Source organism: Trichosurus vulpecula, chromosome 6 (genome assembly GCF_011100635.1).
Source record: "Trichosurus vulpecula isolate mTriVul1 chromosome 6, mTriVul1.pri, whole genome shotgun sequence".
NCBI classification, from domain to species: domain Eukaryota; kingdom Metazoa; phylum Chordata; class Mammalia; order Diprotodontia; family Phalangeridae; genus Trichosurus; species Trichosurus vulpecula.
Window position 1 is genome coordinate 70762920 of NC_050578.1, and position 20647 is coordinate 70783566.

General features: G+C 36.9%; 1 pseudogene; it reads right to left on the reverse strand.

The window, feature by feature from the left end:
• Positions 1 to 19491: 19491 nt before the first annotated feature.
• LOC118854170 lies at positions 19492 to 20190 on the reverse strand (annotated as a pseudogene).
• Positions 20191 to 20647: the final 457 nt, after the last annotated feature.

Here is a 20647-nt window from a genome sequence, read left to right on the forward strand (position 1 = left end):
CTGTACTGAATTTGTGTTTGGGAAGACCCTAGCAGGGAGTCAGAGAGGTTTTGGGATGGTGAGGTTCCATGTTGTGATACTGTGTATTGAATGTTTTACTGCTGAGACAAATTGGGTAGATGGCTTGTGGGATATGGTTCTCTGGTGTCTGAATAAATGGTTTACTTCCTCTACCTTCTATGTGGAGAGTCTCATATACTTTGCGATACACAACTACATAGGCATTTTGACAATTATCATCTACATTGTTATTCCTGCCTTACTGATACATAACCACAAACAACTTGTAGTGGTTGCTTAGGAATGGGTCAATCCTGGAATACATTGACTATTAGCCCTATCAGAGATGATTACCCTATTATCTCACTAAAACAGGCAATATGGGGGACTGCTGCTGGGTCAGACCTGTCCAAGGACTCATGCCAACTCCAGAGGGACAGCACCACTGTGCCTATTGTGGTTACAGTGCTATGGTGTAGCTTTGTTGTCCCATTCCCAAACCTTTTAAACTTCAGAGTTCACTTCCACATGCTGATTTCTTGGCCTCAGGAAGAAACAGTGTCAGTTGGCCCTAATTTCCACAATGCATTTTTCTTCTAATTAGGCTCCACATCATTTCATTTGTTGTATCTAATAATCGGGGAAATACTCAAACTTTTCATGTTCTTTTAGATGCCAGATCTGAGGCCACTTCCATTCCTGGCAAATTCCCTTACTAAATTGATAGGGCAAGAGATTACCATACATGATTATGGAGGTCAGGCCGCCAGTAAAAGAATGACTTTGGTTTGTCTCTCAGTGGGGTTCCTGGCATCTATGCACTGTTATAACTTGTTATAACTGTTAAAATTTCTCCAGTTCCCAGCTGTATTATTGGTATGAATATTTTTGACTCTGTCTATGCTCCTCTCTGACCTATTTTTGTAAGGCATACAAATTTGGAGCCCGTAGCAGTTCCCAACCTCATCAGCCCCAGAATTACATTCTAGGGGGAGCATAGAGAGATGCATGCCATTATTTCTGAATTTGTCCTGCAGATTACCTTCTCCACCATCTTGAAATTTAGCACCAATCTCTCCACTTTTTGGCCAGTATGCAAAAAAGGATGTATTCTGGAGAATGACCATTATAGAAAACTTTATTGCCTAGTTTTACTTCATTAATTCCTGATGCTATCACTCTTATTTGACAAGTTGACTTCGTAGGAACAGATATGGAGATAGGAAGTGCTCTCTTTTATATTCCTGTGGTCAAGAATCATGAAGCAGAGTTTGCCTTTACCTTGGCTGAACAGCAAAGATATGTGTTTGATTACTATCTGTTACAGCCTCCTTTAAAAGGATTCCAGATCTTGGCTCTCCACCCATATCTACATTGATGATATCATGTTGAAGGGATCCTTCTCTGAGGCAATTGGCATTGTCTTCAGTGAATTAATATGTCACCTTGAATCCAAAGACTGAGTGGTAAATAGGGATGAAGTCCAGGGTCCTTCATAACTGGTAAAATTCCTGTACTTCCAGCGGGAGAGATCACTTTGATTCCCTAGTCAGCCAATAATGTATCCTCAAACATTATCATCTCTGGTCTTTCCTTCTACTAAGAGGGAATCACAGTGACTTATTAGGCAAGGTGTGTTCCAGTGGCAACATATATTTCCTTGGGAATTATTTTATGTCCCATCTGTCCTGTAATCTCCAACGCTACTACCAATAAATGGAACTCTTGTGAGCAAAAGACACTTGAAACTGCAAGTATCAATCCAAGTCTCTTTAAGCTTGATCTAAGACCTATGATCCTGATTTATCCAATAATCTTGAGATATCTAGCACATGTGTTGGGCATGATGTATCTGGGAAACTACCTCTGACAAACCTCATTAGTTAAGTAAAGAGAAATCATTACTTTGGATGTAGGGCATTCTTCTAATGGCTGCTAATCATTCCAGTTTTGAATATAAACTCCTAGTCTGCTCCTGAGCACTGGTGGAAATTGACACTTACTCAGGGACATTATTATCTCACTATGTGCCCTGATGGCCCCATATTGTTGTGGTACCTTCCTGAATCTGATTCTTATTAAATTGCAAATACTCAGTGGGCTTTCATTATTGAATGGAATTGACACGTCCATGCCGATGTCAAGCCATGTCTACAGGGCACTAGCAGCCTTCACCAACTTTTTGCATAAAACAGCCAGCAAGGAAGTCACTGAAATATTGGATTACATATTTGTTTGACTTCCCCTTCATTCTTGGTTTACAAATAGCAATGAAACCAGTGTTGGTTATAGAGTGAATATCTGAGTTTGTCCATTGTAGCTCCCCCCACAGTGAGTGGAACTCGATGTTGCTATCTTGGTCAACAAAGACATCCTCATATTTTCTTATTTATAGTAAGGCTATCACCAAGGACTTTGCTTCTTCATTGGTCGGGTGCCTGGGCCTCTTATACTAGGACTGTTGTAGTCAGGCCAATCAGGAGACTTTGGTGAGAACTGTGATATATCAAGGGCTAAATATATAATCATTTCATCATATAGATACCCATAAGAGCTTCAAGGTTCCCTGAGTCTTTCTGGAATGATAAAGCTAATATACTTATTCATGCTATCTCTGTCTTGGTCTGAAAAATTCTGACCATATGAGATGTGATGCTCATCTTCCTGGGCCCAACCACATACTCTCCCATTGGCCCAAAATAACTCACTATCAATTGCCTCTACCTGTGAGTCATGTCAGCTTGAAAGAAAAAAGAATCAAGTCCAGCATGGCCACATACTCTGCCCACACAACTTTCAAAGGAAACAGCCCTAGTCTTTTACTGCCAATTAAACCAGCATTAGCTGGGTTTTCCACCTCCCATACCACCTTCAAGGTATAAGCCTGATACGGTAATGGAAGAGTCTCTTAAAGAGATACTTCTGCAAATTGTTTCCTGTGACTACCCAAAGTGACTGTAGGCCATTTAGAAGGCCAGACCTTTTCCTATTTGACCATCTGCATGGGATCACTAACTAGGGAGTAGAAGGCTTCAGGAGCAACTCCATTCCAGATATGTACCCAAAGAGACATCAACCACTGGTGGCTTACTGTGGACAATTTCCTGTAATGCCACCCTACCAAACACTGAAGAAAATGACTAGAGATACCGTTGAATTTTCTAGTGCACACTTCTGTATCACTTGAGATCCCAAGAAACACTGCTTCTGAGAGGACTTTGGCCTTATCCTAATTGCAACATATATTGCTCCCATTCCAGTTTTGAAACTTGACATTTGAATCTGTCTTTATAATGATGTTTTGTTGAAAAAATACCATATTAGCTCTTTCCAATTTTTTGGATATAATATAACTGACTTTTTTTCTTTTAATAGTAGGGTCTGATCTCCAGCCAGTATTATTTTTGATGACTTTCATCTTTTTCTGGCCTAGTCTCCAAACCAGAGGCCTCTGAAACCAGAGGTTATATTATATAAAAATCAAAGATAAGGCCAAAAAGTAGGAAGGGAAGAAAGCATGATGATTTTAGAAAGCATTTACTTGAGCATAATGTGTAGAAATAAAACATGTAGTAATATAAGAATAATTATAAATGTGTAATAGTAAACTAATTGTTTTCTAAAGTGAAGTGGGAATTTTTTACTTGAACTTAAAAATAAGTGTGGCATTACTCCTGGACAGATTCCCCTCTTGCTCGTGGGATATGGTGGTTTAGCAGCTAGGTTAGTTTACTGATGGGCTGAATTATGTAGATAATTCTTTAGGGCTATGCTGGCTCTTCTCCCAGCTCTCTTTCAACCTTTCCAAAGCTTACAAGGTCATTTTCTCTCCAATAGTCCTTTATCTGGAAAAAAATACAACAGGGATACAGGAAACAGCAGGGTCACTAATTCCTGTGCCACAAGTCTGTTTTATGCAACGGATTATTTGTAGTTGTTAAGCCTTTATATTTTGCTTTTTTTAAAAAATCATATCACTATATTTTATATCCCTTCTAATCATTTCAGCATAACCTTATGAAATACTGACTATGGGTTCTTGATACTTTAATTCTTTTTGACTGATTATAGTATTTTTTCCCTAATTTGGAAGCTTTGACTTTTGCTGGAAGATTTCATTTCGGGGTTCCTTGTAAAGGGTAGATTTTTTTTTCTACAGGAAGTTTGAATCTTTACCCAAACATTTACTACTCATACAACTGAGCGTGAATCTCTTAATCTCTCTCAAATGCAATAGCACTGACATCACAGGGCTATTGTGAGCATCAATTGAGATAAAATATGTGAAATAAATTTGAATAGTGTAGTGTTTAAAGCACTATATGAAAGTTAGCCATTATTTCAATTTTTCCTCTGCCCTTCATTTCTAATGGATATGAATATTTTTATGATTTCCTTAAATATGATGCTAAGTTGTGTTTTTTTTTTTGGTAATGGTTCCAGGGAACCTGATGAGTCTTAAAATATTTCATCGTCTTTGGAGAGTCTGTTACTTGGATGAAATTTTCTACTTTTTTTTCTAAGCTATTTATACTTCTGTCATTCTTTGCCTCCCCTAACTCTTATTTTATTTCTTTTTTTCAATTTTATGTCTTGCTTCATTTATCTGATCTACCCTTTTTTACTATTTCTTTTAAAATTAAATTTCATTTTCTTCAATGAAGAAAAATAATTTTTCTGTCCCTCCCACCTACCCCCATCATTGGAAACAAAACAAACTAATATGCATAGTCAAGCTAAACAAATTCTAGCATCGGTTAGGTTAAAATCTATGAAATAAATAAATATAATATAATATAAATACATAAAATATATGAATATAAAATAAATATATAAACAAAACACAAACATGTGTGTACACACATGCATATATGTACATATATGTACACATATGTCTATGGCTATGTATGTATATACGTACATATATACACATATGTAAAATTCTGCACCCTGAGTGTATCACCTCTATGTCAGGAAGTAGGTATCATGCTTCATTACTGGTCTTTTTGAATCAAGACTTTCAAAATTATTTTTACAGTGTTGTTTTTATTGTATTTTTTCCTCCTAATTTTGCACATTTCATGTGTATCAATTCAGACAAATATTTCCAAGTTTCAATGAAGCCATCTCTTTCATCATTCTTATGGCCTAATAATATTACATTACCTTTATCTTCCATAATGTGTTCAGTACTTCTACATTTGATGGGTCCTCCCCCTTAGTTTCCATTACTGTGCCACCACAAAAAGAGTGGTGCATTTCTCTTTCTCCCTAAGATTGATTTCTAGATTATATGCCTAGTCATAGTATTTCCACCTGAAAGGGAATGAGCAGTTTATTAATTTGGGGGGCATGATTCCAAATTGCTTTCCAGAATGATTATACCAATTCACAGCTCCAACAACAATGCATTAAATGGGCTTGTTTTCCCACAATCTCACAGCATTTGTCATTTTCGTTTTTTTAATTTTTGAACTACAATCTATTGGTTATGAGGTGGAATTTTGAGTTCTAATTTGCATTTCTTTAATTATTAATAATTTGACACATTAAAAATGTGGCTTTTAATAGCTTAGATTTTTTTCCTATGAGAACTGCCTGTTCATAACTTTTGATGATTGATCAATTGGAGAATTCTATCCACTCTTGAAATCCTTGTAGCTAAACAATTTTTTTCTTGTAGTTCTTGTGGGATCATTAGTATTCTTTAATTGTGTTTGGTATTTTCTTCTGTTTTCTCTTGTTTTCAGGCTCAGTTTTTGGCTTGGGATTTTGTGCCTGGGTCAGTCACCTGGTGCACTCATGGATGAATGGCATTGGCCTTGTCCGCTCTCTAGTTTGGATACTGTTGTGTCAGTGGGTGGCTAGAATTAGGTCCCACCCTCTCTACCTCAATAACTAACTTCTCTTTTAGTCTTCCAGTAGCCCACTGCTGGTGTAGGCCTTGCTTGGTCTTTTTCCTTTTTGTTGCATGATTCTAAATTAGAAGTGAATTCCTTCCTCTGTTGTGGAACTTCGAGGTCCTGGTGGAGTGTTATAGATCACATGAATCTTAGACCTGAATAGCTTTCAGACAACTGAGTTGGCCTGTGCTTCTGCCATGGTTTTCTCCAGCTGTGAGATCATTAGATATAAGAGAAGGAAGTAAAGAAGAGGAAAGAGTCATCTGTGGTTCTGAGTTTGCAAACTTAGATTACTGAGAAAATAGTGGTACCCTCAACAGAATTAGGGAAGAAAGTAGGTTCTCATCCACTCCCATTTGAAGATAATTAGTTTCATGATAAAAGTTACTTATCTTGCATTCCTAATGATGAAGACAGGCGAGAGGCATGTGTTTGTGTGTGTGTGTGTGTGTGTGTGTGTGTGTGTGTGTAAGGAGATAGATAGATAGAGAGTTAGTTCATACTACTTTTTGAGGCAATAAGGATTAACAATGCAACCAAATTTCCAACTAGTTGTTCCCCTGATTTGCCTTGACAACTCAACGTCAAATGCTTGACATTACTCTTCTCATGTGTTACTCCATGATTGGATTACAGTACTATTTTTTTCTCCATGTCTCAGACTCCTTTTCCTTTAAGTCTCAAATGACACCTTTTTATGAATCATTCCCTGATGCTGCCTGATCTGCAGGTTATTAGTACTCTCTTATAAATAGAAGTCTTAATTGAATATAAAGTCCTTGACAGTAGTGCCAGCTTCATTTTTATCCATTTCCCCAGTGCCTGGTACAGTGTCTTACATGTAGTAGGTATTTCATAAGTGTTTGTTCAGATCAACTGATGCTTAGTATGAATGACCATTTTTCTTGGGCAGTTGGAGAGGTGACTAATGGCAAATGGGTTCTTGTCCTCATTTCACTCATCTTGCAGCTATTTACCAAAGTGATAGTGGCTATTCCATTTAGAGACTTTAGAAGGAAGCTCTTTCAGTGTAGTTCCTTTATAAGGTATTCCCACTTCACCCCATATAGGTGTACTCTCTAGAGGTGACTTAATTCAGAGCATGTAACTCACAATGAGAAATAATACCACCATTTCTTTCATGCCATTTAACCCCGAAAAGGTTAACTGTTTGCTCCACCTCCAAGAAAACCATTTAGCTTCAACTACATAAGGCAATATTTTTGAAGGAGGAAAGGTTCACAAAGATTGGTGTTGGTGGAATGGGAAACCATAAGGCTTGGTTAGTGCATTTTAGTGACCTGTAAAATGTGAACATGTAAAAGATCTTAAAGCCATCAAGCTGTTGCAATCAGGACAAATTAATGATAAGAAATTGTTCTGCTCTCTTCAGGTAGGATACATTCTGTGACCTGTCTTTTTGGTGACCTACAAGGTTTTAAGAGAAGTGCTTCCAGAATTTTATTGGCATTGACACTATTAGATGGACTTTCCTCTCTCTTCTACCCTCCTTGGGGGGTCAGCTTTAAAGAGAGCATTAAGCGAATGGCTAATGGAATTAAGGGCATAATAATAGAAGGATATAGTGAGACAATTGTATTAACAAGAAATAAATCATGTTGAGTGTAAGGTAAGTGTTTTTTAATTGATTGATGGGAAAGATGCTGTGTAGGTTTTGTGCAGGACTAACAGCCATTTACCTCCTCATCTACAGGAAAAAGCCAAAAAGGAGAAAAAAGATAAGATAATTATGCAATGGGAAGATAAATTATTCAAAGAAGATGGCTATTTTACACTGACATCACTAATGTGAAATAGCATTAAATCTTTAACACTGGCTCCATTCATTTAATCTTGAAGGCATAGAACAAGATACTGTATTAGATGTTAAAATGGAGCTGTATGCTGATTCCATTTTGTGCCATGAATAGCATTCCAAGGTGATTGAAGAAATGCCATTGTTTCAAAACTGACAGACAACCTTGAACTTTGATGGCTGGGACCTGAGGTCATATAAAAATTTATCAATTTCTAATCCAGCAGACAAGCCTATTTATATCAGGGCTATATGTTGCTCCATGTACGGCATTTAAGTGTTATTGGATGTAGGTAACTCATGGTTTCATCAGTGTGCGTACTCTTTACGATGACAGATTAAAATTTCTCCATGCCTTAAGAGAAGGTTTAATAAGGAGCTGTATAAAAAAGTCATCAGCTGCTGGTTTTTTTAAACTTAGGCTAATATTGCAGTAATAGAATATGGTTTTTGCTGGGCTTATACTCAAAGCCTTTCCAGGTTTGTGAGACTTGTATGAGCTTACATTCCTCTGGTAGAGCCTTCAAGAGCTCAGGCTCAACTCCATGCCATGAGAGAATGTCAGAAGAAGACTTTAATGGAGAACAATTTTTCATGTAATAGAAATAATTAAATGTAGCAACACATATATGTGTGTTTGAATATCCTCTAACAAAACTGAGAATTTATTCCTTTACCTCTTGATAATATTTTCTTTCTTCCTCCTCTTACAGATGCCAGACTAAACTTCATTTCTTTCTTTCATTTTTTTAAACTGCATTGATAACTTTGAAAATCAGGAAAATGCTTTAACTATAATATTCCTAGATTATATAGTTAAACATTTGATAAAGTATCTCATACTATTCTTGCTGAAAAGATGGAGACGTGGGCTAGAGGATCACCTAATTAAAGGGATTATGAAGTGGTTCAGTAATTTCAATTTGGTCATTTCCAATGCAATGTTCGTGGATTATAGCATACCTAACACGTGATGACCAACCTCTACTTGAAGACGACCCAGGAAGGAGCCTATATTATTTTGTTTTGGATTTTAAATTTAATCTGGTAGGTCCAACACAGCTCTGATTGACTGTGTTATGTTCTGAAATTTTATTTGGTGTATTTTCTAAGAAAATGATTCGTGGTTTTCTAGAATGTTTGTATTAATTCATAGGTCCACCTACAATGCATCACTGTGCCCAACTTTCTACAACTCATTCAGAATTAATTAGTCCTCTATTTTAAATTTCTGCCAGTTTGTTAGATTTGAGATGAGACTTCAATATTGTTTTTATTTTAATATTTTATTGTTAATGAATCAGATCACTATTCATATGATAATAACTAGTTGGCAATTCTTTCAAGAATTTATTTATATCCTTTGACCAATTTCTTTTCCACTGGCAGATGCCTTTGATCTTATAAATTTAAATTAGTTGTATTTTGTTAAATACTTTCCCTTCCTATGTCTATGTATAATAATCACATAGTTTTAAAAGTTTTGAACATAATTATGTTTTCCCCAAATATTGAGCCATCCTTGCATCACTAGTATAAATCCAACTTGATCAAAATGAATAATTCTGGGGACAAGTTACTAGACTATACTATTTTCCCAGGATTTCATTTAGTATTTTTGGATCAACATTCATTTGCTATATTAAGCTATTATTCTCTTTCTTTGCTTTATCCCTCTCTGGTTTAGATATCAGGGCTATATTTGTCTCATAAAAAGAATTTGGGAGAGTGATTTCTTTTTTAATTTTTGAGAATGATTTGTGTAGTGTACGTATTAATTCTTTAAAATTTTGAGAGTATCATCTAGATCAAGGTTGTTGTTTGCTTGTTTGGTAGTCCCCTTATATAGTTAATTCAATTTCTTTTTATTAATTTGAATTATTTAAGATTTGTTTCCCTGGAATTTTTTTGAACAGTATTATCTCCTAAAACAGAAAGAATTAGTGCAGGGAAACACAAATCTGAAGAGACTTTGGTAGGATATTCAACTAAGCAAAGTCACATCAAAGACATTCAATGATAAAAGTAAAAGAAGACTAAAAAGAGAAGAATAATGTAAAAGATTAGCAAAAATCATGACAACAAAATTTTTTCCCCATCAAATATAGATAGAATCCCCAAACTTGGACCCTAACTCCTCTGTTCCTAAGGGGCTTGCAAATAAAGCAAAAATAACATTAAAGAGAACAAGACATGAAAATTAGCTTGATTGGATCAATATGAATAAACATATAAATATGTGGATAAATGTGTATATCATGTATCTCTCAATATATATATATATATATATATATATATATATATATATATATATATATATATATATGAGAGAGAGAGAGAGAGAGAGAGAGAGAGAGAGAGAGAGAGAATGAGAGAGAGACAGAGACAGAAGGGGGAAGGAAGGAGAGGGAGAGGACTGTGTTGGATATAATATATTTATGAGGGAATTGAGGGGCTGATTTATAAGGTATGGAAAGGAGAGGAAGATATACACAGGCATGAGAAAAAGGTCTGTCTTACTAATGACCAACACCTCCCCCCACCCCATTAAACACCAGCTTATATCTATCTATACTCTCCTATCTGTACAAAATCTGTATGAGTGAAGGATTTGCTACTGTATCAGAGGAGATCCATCTTAAAGGTCAGGTAGAAGAGAGGTTTCCAGTGGATGAAGAGACCCTCCTGGATGATGTATTGATTTCATCAAGACTTATCTTATTACTTGGAAGAGATGGATGATGATCCAAAGGGATTTGGAATGTCCATCCACAACAGGAAGACCAAATAGATGAAGAATGTCCATTTCATCATGCATCTGAAAGACCCCTCTATAGAACTTAACAGCTTCTGGGGACGCTGTGCAAATAGCCAATGAGCTGGAAGGAGGAAGAGAGCAAGGTGGAAAGGAGCAAGGTGGAAAGCTTTGGAGAAATTACAAAGCCCTTTTATTGACCCCAGGTTTCCCATAACAGCAAAGGTGCATGGTTACAATATAAACATTTTCTTGAAATTGGTATATGGTAGTGAGGCTTGCATCATCAATACTTCCAAGGAATTAAAGATGGGTGTCACAGAGAGGATAATAGAAAGGTGCAGAGTGGGTGGGAGAATGTAATTTATAACCAACAAGGCACTCCAAAAGGCTTAGACTTTCATCAAAGAAATGTAAGACAGAGGGAGATTCACATGGAGAGTGGTGTTGGACGGGCTAGAGTGCTCCAGTGGTATCCTGGAGATCTAAGAAGAAAGCAAGGAGAGCCTCTAGTATATGGGCTTGACTTACTGTGGTAAACTTGTGGAAGGACAGGATGGGTAGGAATGGATGGGCTATGAACTGGGTGATTGGAGAGAATTCAATTCATGAGATCACTGATCTATTTGGGTATCTTAGAATTAATTCAAGTATTTTGCATTACTCCTTTTGAATACTCAGTTTTGTGGACGTACAACTATGTCTGGTAGGGTCTGATAATTCTTGTAATTTCTTTTGCATTTGTCATGATTTCATATTGTTCATTTAAATTTTATTAATTTTAAATTCAGATTGGCTAAATGTCAACATTATTAGTTCTTTCAGAGTTCTGTGGTCTTTTTGATTTTAAATTTATTAGTTTTTCTAATTTTCAGGATTTTCTCTTTTGCGCTTTTCTTATATTTCTTTATTTGCTTTTTCTGAGGCACTACTTGTAGTTATTTTGGGTGATTACTGTTTCTTCTGGATTTGCCTGTTGGGCTTCTCTAAAGTCATAGTATTTCTTCCTCATATTTTATATTTTCTCCAGTTTACTAATACTTTAAGCTTCATTTCTTGAATTGATTTTGACCTGAATACTTCAATGACAAAATCACTTCTCTTTCTTCTATTTATCATTGCAAATACTTTCATGTTCCCCTGGTTCCTGCGTTTCTTTACATGAATATACCTTGTTAACATACAATAATGTCCAACCTTCTTGTCTCTCTTTTTTTAACCTGTCTGCTTCATTGGAATAGGTGTACCCATTCAGAGGTATGGTACAGTCATGGGTATGAGGTCAAAGTTGCCTTCCTGCATTATGGCCTTGAGTTCCTGTCATTTACTGCCTTAACTTTGCCTTTTGCATATTGACATTTGAGGTCATGAGTCTTTACTATTGGCTCCTTTCTTAGATATTATCTTTTGTGAACTTCTGTGTTTTTGTTCTTCTTTGCACATATTCTTTATTGCACCTACCTTGAGAAACATCCATCTTTGTCCAGGAATCTGGTATTACATATTTTAAACTGTACTATACTAAAATCAAAATCTCATTTTTAGATTCCAATTTCCTAACCATGTGTTTATAAGTCTTTCAAAACCATCTATTTCTTCATTTCTTATTTTGCACTATTACAACATCACATTCTGTTACGGTAATTTGGGTGGGATTTTTTGTTTTTTCTTTTAGAATGCTAAGATAATCAAGTACCTTTGAGTCTTGCCTTTCAAATGTAATGGCAAACAAAGTGGACTTTTTGTTGTCTTTTGTTTCTTTGATTGAATCAAGAATATTTGACCTGCTTAAGAAACAAGAAAGCCTAGTTCACATAGGTTGGAGTTGCATGGTTGTGATAACCTCTAACCCTGAGAAGGATATATAAAATCTGAGATTGGAGCTTTGTTTTGGGGCTCTCACTCACTGGAACAGTGTTGTGTGATTTGACCAGATGAGACTTTGGGTAGCCATTATTAAGAACCTCCTGGCTTTGAAAACTCACATGTTGGTGCTTCTCTTTTTGGTAACTTTGTATGTGATGTCTTGATCAGACAAAGCCTGTCCATTGATCTGTTTGTAGTTTCTGTTTGTATTTGCTCTGAAGTTCAGGGTTCTGGTTTTTCCCCCTGAATTAAGTGAATGGCATATGTACGTTTAATTGAAGTGAGATTGTTAACCCCTTAAAGTTGCTTTCCTTAGAGAATCAGATCAAAGGACCTGTGCTAGTAGCCCTCCTGTGTGCTGGTGTTTTTGTGATCTTTGCCACTCTAAGTGTTTTTGTTCAAATTTTCTTCAATTTATCCCCATTTTTCCCAAATTGCTTATCCCCAAATTCAACCTCTGTTCTACTTCATTGGTCCATATCCTTTCAAGTCACCTACACAATTTCTTTCTCTTTATTCGGTTCAAGTAAGTATCTCTTCTCTAACTCTTTCTTAACAATCTTCTTCTGAAATTATCATTATAAGTGCCTACTAGGTGCAAGATCCTGTGCTTTGTATAGTGTATACAAAGATGAAAAATTTTAAACTGTCCTCATGTTCCTTTTATGTTTTCATATAAACATCAGTAGTTCTTTCAACTGATCCCCAGCATGCGACGTTTCCAAATCTCCCTCACGATCCTAGGTATTTTCGTGTGGATGAACTACAGTATTACAATATACTTTTTTTTAAAACTTTGTTCAGTATGTTACTCTCTCATCCTTTAATTTCTTTTTATTTCTTTTAGATATCTTCCCTTCATCTTCAACTCACCCTGTGTCTGCTCTCTCTCTTTTACATATATATATATATATATATATATATATATACATACATACATACATATATAAACACATATATATATACACATACATACACATACACATAGATATATACCTACATACACATTCACTTATATATATACATAAACATATATATATATATACATACATATATACATATATATGCATATTCCCTTCAACTACCCTAATACTGAGGTCTCATGAGAGATAGATATCTCGCATAAAGGTGGCAAGAGGAAGCAGTTCTATGGGAGGAGGGGAGAGGGCAGGTGAGGGGGAAATGAGTGAACCTTGCTCTCATCAGATTTGGCCTGAGGGGGAATACCATACATACTTAGTTGGGTATCTTACCCCACAGGAAAGAAGAGGGAGGAAGATAAAAAAAAATAAAAGGTGGGGGGATGATGGAGGGGAGGGCAGATGGGGGTGGAGGTAATCAAAACAAACACTTTGGAAAGGGGACAGGGTCAAGGGAGAAAATTCAATAAAGCGGGATGGGTTGGGAAGGAGCAAAATGTAGTTAGCCTTTCACAACATGAGTATTGTGGAAGGGTTATACATAATAATACATGTGTGGCCTAGGTTGAATTGCTCAACTTCTAGGGAGGGTGGGTGGGAAGGGAAGAGGGAAGAGAATTTGGAGCTCAAAGTTTTAAAATCAGATGTTCAAAAACAAAAAAAGTTTTTGTATGCAACTAAAAAATAAGATACACAGGCAATGGGGCGTAGAAATTTATCTTGCCCTACAAGAAAGGAAGGGAAAAGGGGATGAGAGGGGAGGGGGGTGATAGAGGGGAGGGCTGACTGGGGAACAGGGCAACCAGAATATAAGCCATCTTGGAGTGGGAGGGTAGAAATGGGGAGAAAATTTGTAATTCAAAATGTTGTGATAATCAATGCTGAAAACCAAATATGTTAAATAAATAAATTGCATTTAAAACTTTGTTCAATTTTGTTTTATCTTCAGTTCCAAATTCTCTCATCCATTGAGAAGGCAAGAAATATAAAACTCATTATAAATTTGAAGATATACAAATGTTATGGTAATTAGGGTGGGACTTTTTTCTTTTTTTTACTGTTTTGTCTTTTGCAATGCTGAGGTAATCAAGTACCTTTGATGAGATTTGCTTTTTGAATGCAATGGCAATCAAAGTGGACTTTTTGTTGTCTTTGTTTTGGAGTGCTTTTTAGCACTAAGGAATCTTTGATTGAATTGGGAATGTTTGATGAACTGCTTATGTCAAGAGAAGGCCTAAGTCACAAAGGTTTGAAGTGCATGTTTGTGACACCCTTTGACCCTGAAGAAGTATATATAAACCCAGAGGTTAGTGGTTTGCCTTTGAGGGCACACTCACTGAAAGAGTGTTTGTAATGAGACTCTGGGTAGCCATTGAAGCCGCCCTGCATCCTGCCCCCACCTCTTTGAAAACCCAGATGTTGGTGCTTCTCTCTCTGGTAACTGTTTATGTACTGCTTGGACAGACAGATAGAAGGCTGTCTGCTAATTTGTGTTATTTTGCTGTTTATATAATTTCTGCTTGTAATTTCTGTTTGTTTTCTCTGAAGTTCAGGATGCTGGCTTTCCCCCTAGAACTAAGTGAATAATATATACATGCTTAATTAAAATAAGATAGTTAACCCCTTAAAGTTGTTTTCCTTAGAAAAGCAGATAAAAGAACCTGTGCTAGCAGCCCTACTGTGGTCTTTCACCCCCACAACAGCTGCTAGCAACATTGTTGTTATAGCAAAACAAATCTCCACTTTAGTCATGCTCTTCCCTCCCCCTCCCCCAAAAGAAAAAAAAAAGAAAGAAAAAAATTGCTTCAGTAAGTGTTCTGAATCTGTGGCATTTAAAAAGTTTGAGAGACATAATTTCTGCGTAATTTAATCATTTCATTAACTAGGCTAGTATGTTTATTAATAAAAGGAGGTCAGTGATACCTTGAATGCTATAGACCCCTCATGGTGATGGAGTTTTGTTTCAACAGTCCGGCTAGCAGCTTCTGTGGGGGTGTAAGATCCGTCAACAACCCACACCCAGAAAGCTGCCAACACGCTGCAAAAGCACACATTCTTTTGATCTCCTTTAGTAAGGAAAGCAACGTTAAGGGGTTGACAAATTTACTTTAATCCAGCATACAGACAGCATTCACTTAGTTTAGGGGAAAAAACCAGCACCCTGAACTTCAGAGCAAAATACAAACAAAGTACAAACATGGACAGACAGACCTTGTCTGATTCAAATCCCAATACATAGTTACCAGAGTTTAACAAAGTCCCAGCATCCAGGTTACAAGCTGGAGGGCCCTTAGCTACAGCTGCCTGGAGTCTCCGCATCAGCACACCAGCACGAGTAAGAGCCCTAAACAAATTAGAAACAGTGACAGACAGACCAAATACAGATTCATAGTTACCAAAATCTAGGTTCAGCTTGGGAGCTCATGAAAGGGGCTGGCCCAGAGTCACACACACACCACCACTGCTGTGGGTAAGAACTCCAAAGAAGAGAAAGCCAACCCCTGGTTTTATATCTTGTTCAGGGTCAGGGGTGAGTCACACATGCGACTCACCCACATGACCTAGAATCATTACAAAGAGGTGACTTAAACCCACGTGGTCTAAGAGCCTCTGATGTCCCAAACCTATCACTCAAGCTTATGTGTAAACTAGTGGGGCACCTGGGGCCCCACTTTGGTTACCAATTCACACCCACATAGGTTTAGCACCTAATTGGGGTTTGGGCCTGGGGCTTAGCACCTAGTAAGACTCAAAGACACTTAATTAGTCATTTTAAAACAGTAAGAAAGTCCTAACTCAATTGATATTACAAGTTTATATGCCCTTGGAAGAGCAGGTGTTCCTGAGGGGGCAATAAACTCTAATTGGTTGACTATTAATGAGAGAATGAATATTATAGTAAGGGGCTGAGCTATATTCTGAGGATTTTGGATCCTCATTGACTTGGATCATTCAAGTCTTGGTCAAAGAGACATCAATTTCTACATTACCTGTTTGACAAAAGGGAAAAATCAACATTTTCCCTGAACTGTCTGAGTAAACACAGTTAGCAGGAATCCTCCCACTAGCCCAAATTTAAATTTCTTTTACTGTCTAATTAGATCTTGGCCTGGGTAAGTCTTTGCCTAATATTTCCTATACTGGTTAATTTCTGCTTGAGGAAGTAGAAAAGAGGAAAAACCATCGTCTCAGTAAAATAAGTAATTATTGATACGAGAGAGAAATCATCACTTCTCTCAGAGTCCATCAGCTCTTTATCTGGAATTGGATACATTTTTCATCATGAGTCTTTTGGAATTGTATTGGATTATTGTGTTGATCATTTACTAAATCTTTTACAATTTATTTATTTTTTTACAATATTGCTATTACTATACACATTGTTTTCCTCATTCTAGTTTCTTCACTTTGCATCAGTTCTTATAAATCTTCCCAGGTTTTTCTGAAATCATTCTCTTCATCATTTCTTACATTACAATTGTATTCCATCCATCACATTTTTATACTATAACTGGTTCAGCCATTCCACAATTGATGGACATACTCTCAGTTTCCAAAATTCTGCACTACAAAAAACCTGCTATAAATATATTTGGATATGTGAGTTCTCTTTTTTTGTTCTTTTTGGATCTATAAATCTAGTAGCAGTGTTACTGGGTCAATCAATCACAAACATTTATCAAGCACTTAATATGTTCCAGACACTGAGCTAAGCACTAAAGATATTAAAAGAGGCAAAAGACAGTCCCTGTCCTCAAGAAACTTACAGTATAATGGGGGAGGCAACATACAAACAAATATATACAAAGCAAGCCATATGTAGCATAAATAGGAAATAATTAAGGCAAAAAGCACTGGTCCATAGACCAGAAGAGGAAGAACATTCCAAGTGTGGGGGATGACCAGAGATAATTCTCAGAGCTGAGAAATGTAGTATCTTGTCCATGGAGCATCCAGAAGGCCAGTGTCACTGGATCTAAGAATACATACTTGGGAGTAAGATATAAGAAGACTGGGAAGGTAGGAGAGGCCTAGATTATGAAGGATTTTGAATGTCAAATAGGACATTCTGTATTTGCTCCTGGAGGCAGTAGAAAGCCATTGGAGTTTATTGAGTAGTGTGTGTGTGTGTGTGTGTGTGTGTGTGTGTGTGTGTGTGTGAGAGAGAGAGAGAGAGAGAGAGAGAGAGAGAGAGAGAGAGAGATGATTGACCTGTGTTTTAGGAAAATCACTTTAGTGACTGAATTGGAGTGGAGAGAGACTTGAGGCAGACCCACCAGTATGCTGTTACAATAATAAAGATATGAGGTGATGAAGGCCTGCACTAGAGTGGTGTCAGTGTCAAAGGGTATGTGAAGTTTAATAGCTTTTCAGGCATAGTTCCAAATAACTTTGCAGAATGGTTGGACTAGTTCACACCTGCAGCAGTGCTTTAGAGTACCTCTTTTTCCAAATCCCCTCTAGCATTCATCATTTTCCTTTTTTTGGTCATTTTAGCCAATTTGACAAGTGTGAGGTGGGATGTCAGTTATTTTAATTTGCAGTTCTCTAATTACTAGTGATTTAGAGCATTTCTTTTATGATTGTTGTTAGCTTTAATTTCTTTTCTGGAAAACTGCACCTTCATATCCCATGACCATTTATCAGTTGGGGAATGGCTCTTCTTATCAATTTGGCTCAGTTCCCTATATAGTTAAGAAATGAGACCTTTATCAGAGAAACTTGTTGAAAAGATTTCCTCCAGTTTCTGGCTTTTCTTCTGATTTTAGTCGCATTGGTTTTGTTTGTGCAAAACATTTTCATTTTACATAATCAAAATTATCCATTTTACCTTCCATGAACCTCTCTATCTCTTGTTTGGTCATGAACTCTCCCTCAGTACATAGATCTGACAGGAAATTTTTCCACATTCTATTAATTTGTTTATGATATTACCCGTTATCATGTACACATTTTGAGCTTATCTTGGTAAATGATTTGAGATATTGGTCTCTGTTCTCCAGTTTTCCTAGCAGTTTTTTTTCTTGTAGTGAGTTCTTGCCCTAACAGCTAGGATCTTTGTTGGGTTTACTAAATCATAGGTAACCATGGTCATTTATTTCTATATATTGTGTACCTAATTTGTTCCACTGATCAACTGCTCTGTATCTTATCTAACAATATACTAAACTGTTTTGAGAATTTCAGCTTTGTAATATAGTTTGGGATTTGCCTTTCCTTTACATTGTTTTCATTGATTCCTTTGAAATTCTTCACTTTTTGTTCTTCCAGATGAATTTTGTTATTTTTTTTTAGCTTAAAAAGTAATTCTTTGATGGTTTGATTTTTATGGCACTGAATAAGTAAATTACTTTGGGCCATATTGTTGTTTCTTTATATTGACTCAGCCTACCCCTGAGCAATTAATATTTCTCCAATTATTTGGATCTGTATTTGTGAGAAGTGATTTATAATTGTGTTCATGTAGTTTTGGTGTGTGTCTTGGCAGGTAGACTCCCAAGTATTTTATATTATCTGTAGTTATTTTAAATGAAATTTCCCTTTCTATCTCTTTCTGTTTGATTTCATTGGTAGTATATGGAAATGCTAATGATTTATGTGGGTTTATTTTATATTATGCAATTTTTGTATAGTTATTGTTCTGACCAGCTTTTTTGGTTGACTCTCTAGGTTTCTCTAAATATGTGAATGTATCTGTTAAAAGTAATAGTTTCCTCATTGACTATGCTTCACTTTCTTTTCTTTGTCTTGTTGTAGCTAGCATTTATAATACAATGCCGAATAGTAATGGTGATAATGGCACCCTTAAATTCTCCTTGATCTCATTGGAAAGGTTTCAAACTTACCCATATTATAAATAATGTTTGCTCCTGGTTTTAGATAGATACTACTTATCTGCAATATTCTTCCTCTTTTTTTTAAACCATACATCCTTTTTATTGTTAAGTCATAAAGAGGTATCAAAATTAAAAGAGCAAAATTACAGGAGACTTAATATAACTACTAGGAGAATTGAAGGAAGTGGCAAAGGGACTAGGTGCAGGGCAGAATAAATGAATATGGGAACGATAAAGTTGGGTACAACAGTGAACATGTGCTGGAAGATACTAAGGGAGAGGATCTAGTGAAAAGTTTGATCAAAGACAAGCGCCTAGGTAAAGAAATATTGGGACTAGAGTTCTAAAACCCCAACATGTGCTTAGGAGTGTTCCTGGCACATTGGCGCTCTGTCATACTCTCCTTCTTCAGCTTCTTTTTCATCATCCTTGATCAACTCCAGCTGCTTGTTTGCTTTGTTCTTTCTCAACTTTTTCCAGGCTCTCCAATGAAGAATCCACTTTCTGTTTTATCTGGGTCATCTCCTTCTTAATTGTCTGAAGATCATCACCTTTCAATTTGCCAGATTTGAATGAAGAGCCCCGCTGCCCACTCTTGGAATTAAAGCCACTTTTTGCCTCTACGGGAAGTGTTTCCTGATACACTTTGGCGTTTGGAGGGCACCACTGCATGAGCAATGCGAGGAGGAGGTGGTACACGTGCTGGGTAACTGTACATCCTGTCATAATCATCTCATTGAAAATCATAATCCAGTTCAAAGGAAGAGCCGTACATCTCCGCTGCAGAGCGCTTCACACCTGCTTTTCCTCGGTTCACTTTTGGCTCTTCAGCCAGATTAACATCTAGTACCTGGCCAGCAATCATTTTGCCATCCTCTCCTGCCACAGCAGCACAGGCATTTCGCTTATTAACATACTGAGCAAAGGCAAAACTCTTATGAATGGAGCAGCCCACGATCTTGCCATACTTGGAGAAAATGGCTTAAACAACAGTCTTCTTAACAACCAGAGTGTTGAGAATCCCAATGAAGACACAAGAGTTCACGGACCGGGGGTCAGTCTTGTTGGTGACATTGCTGGCCATGGTGTTTGATGGCAGGGGTCAAACAGCCACAAGTGTCAATGAAGATCAAAAAAAATCTCACAGGTGGGGAGAGGGAGAAAAGGTTCGATTCTGAATCTCCGCCTCCCGGATCCGATAGCGGTAAAGAAACGGACTACTGCCCCAGATAGCCTCTTCAGCCGTTACTGCTACTTCTCCGTCCCAGTCTCTGTCTCCTCACAAAATGGCCCCCGCATCTCATCCACAGACACCACGAAAAATTACAATTTACTTTCTAATGCGTGGTTCCCAGAACTGAATAAAATCCTTCTGACCATGGCTCAATAGAGTAAGAGTTATTATCCATCTTCTGGGCATTATCCTTCTGTTAATTCAGTTTAATATTGGATTTAATTATTTTGGCTACCATTTCACACTATTGGGCTTGAAATGGATAAGCCCTTGGCATTTCCAAGCACATCTCTTTTTATCCTGTACTTGTGACATT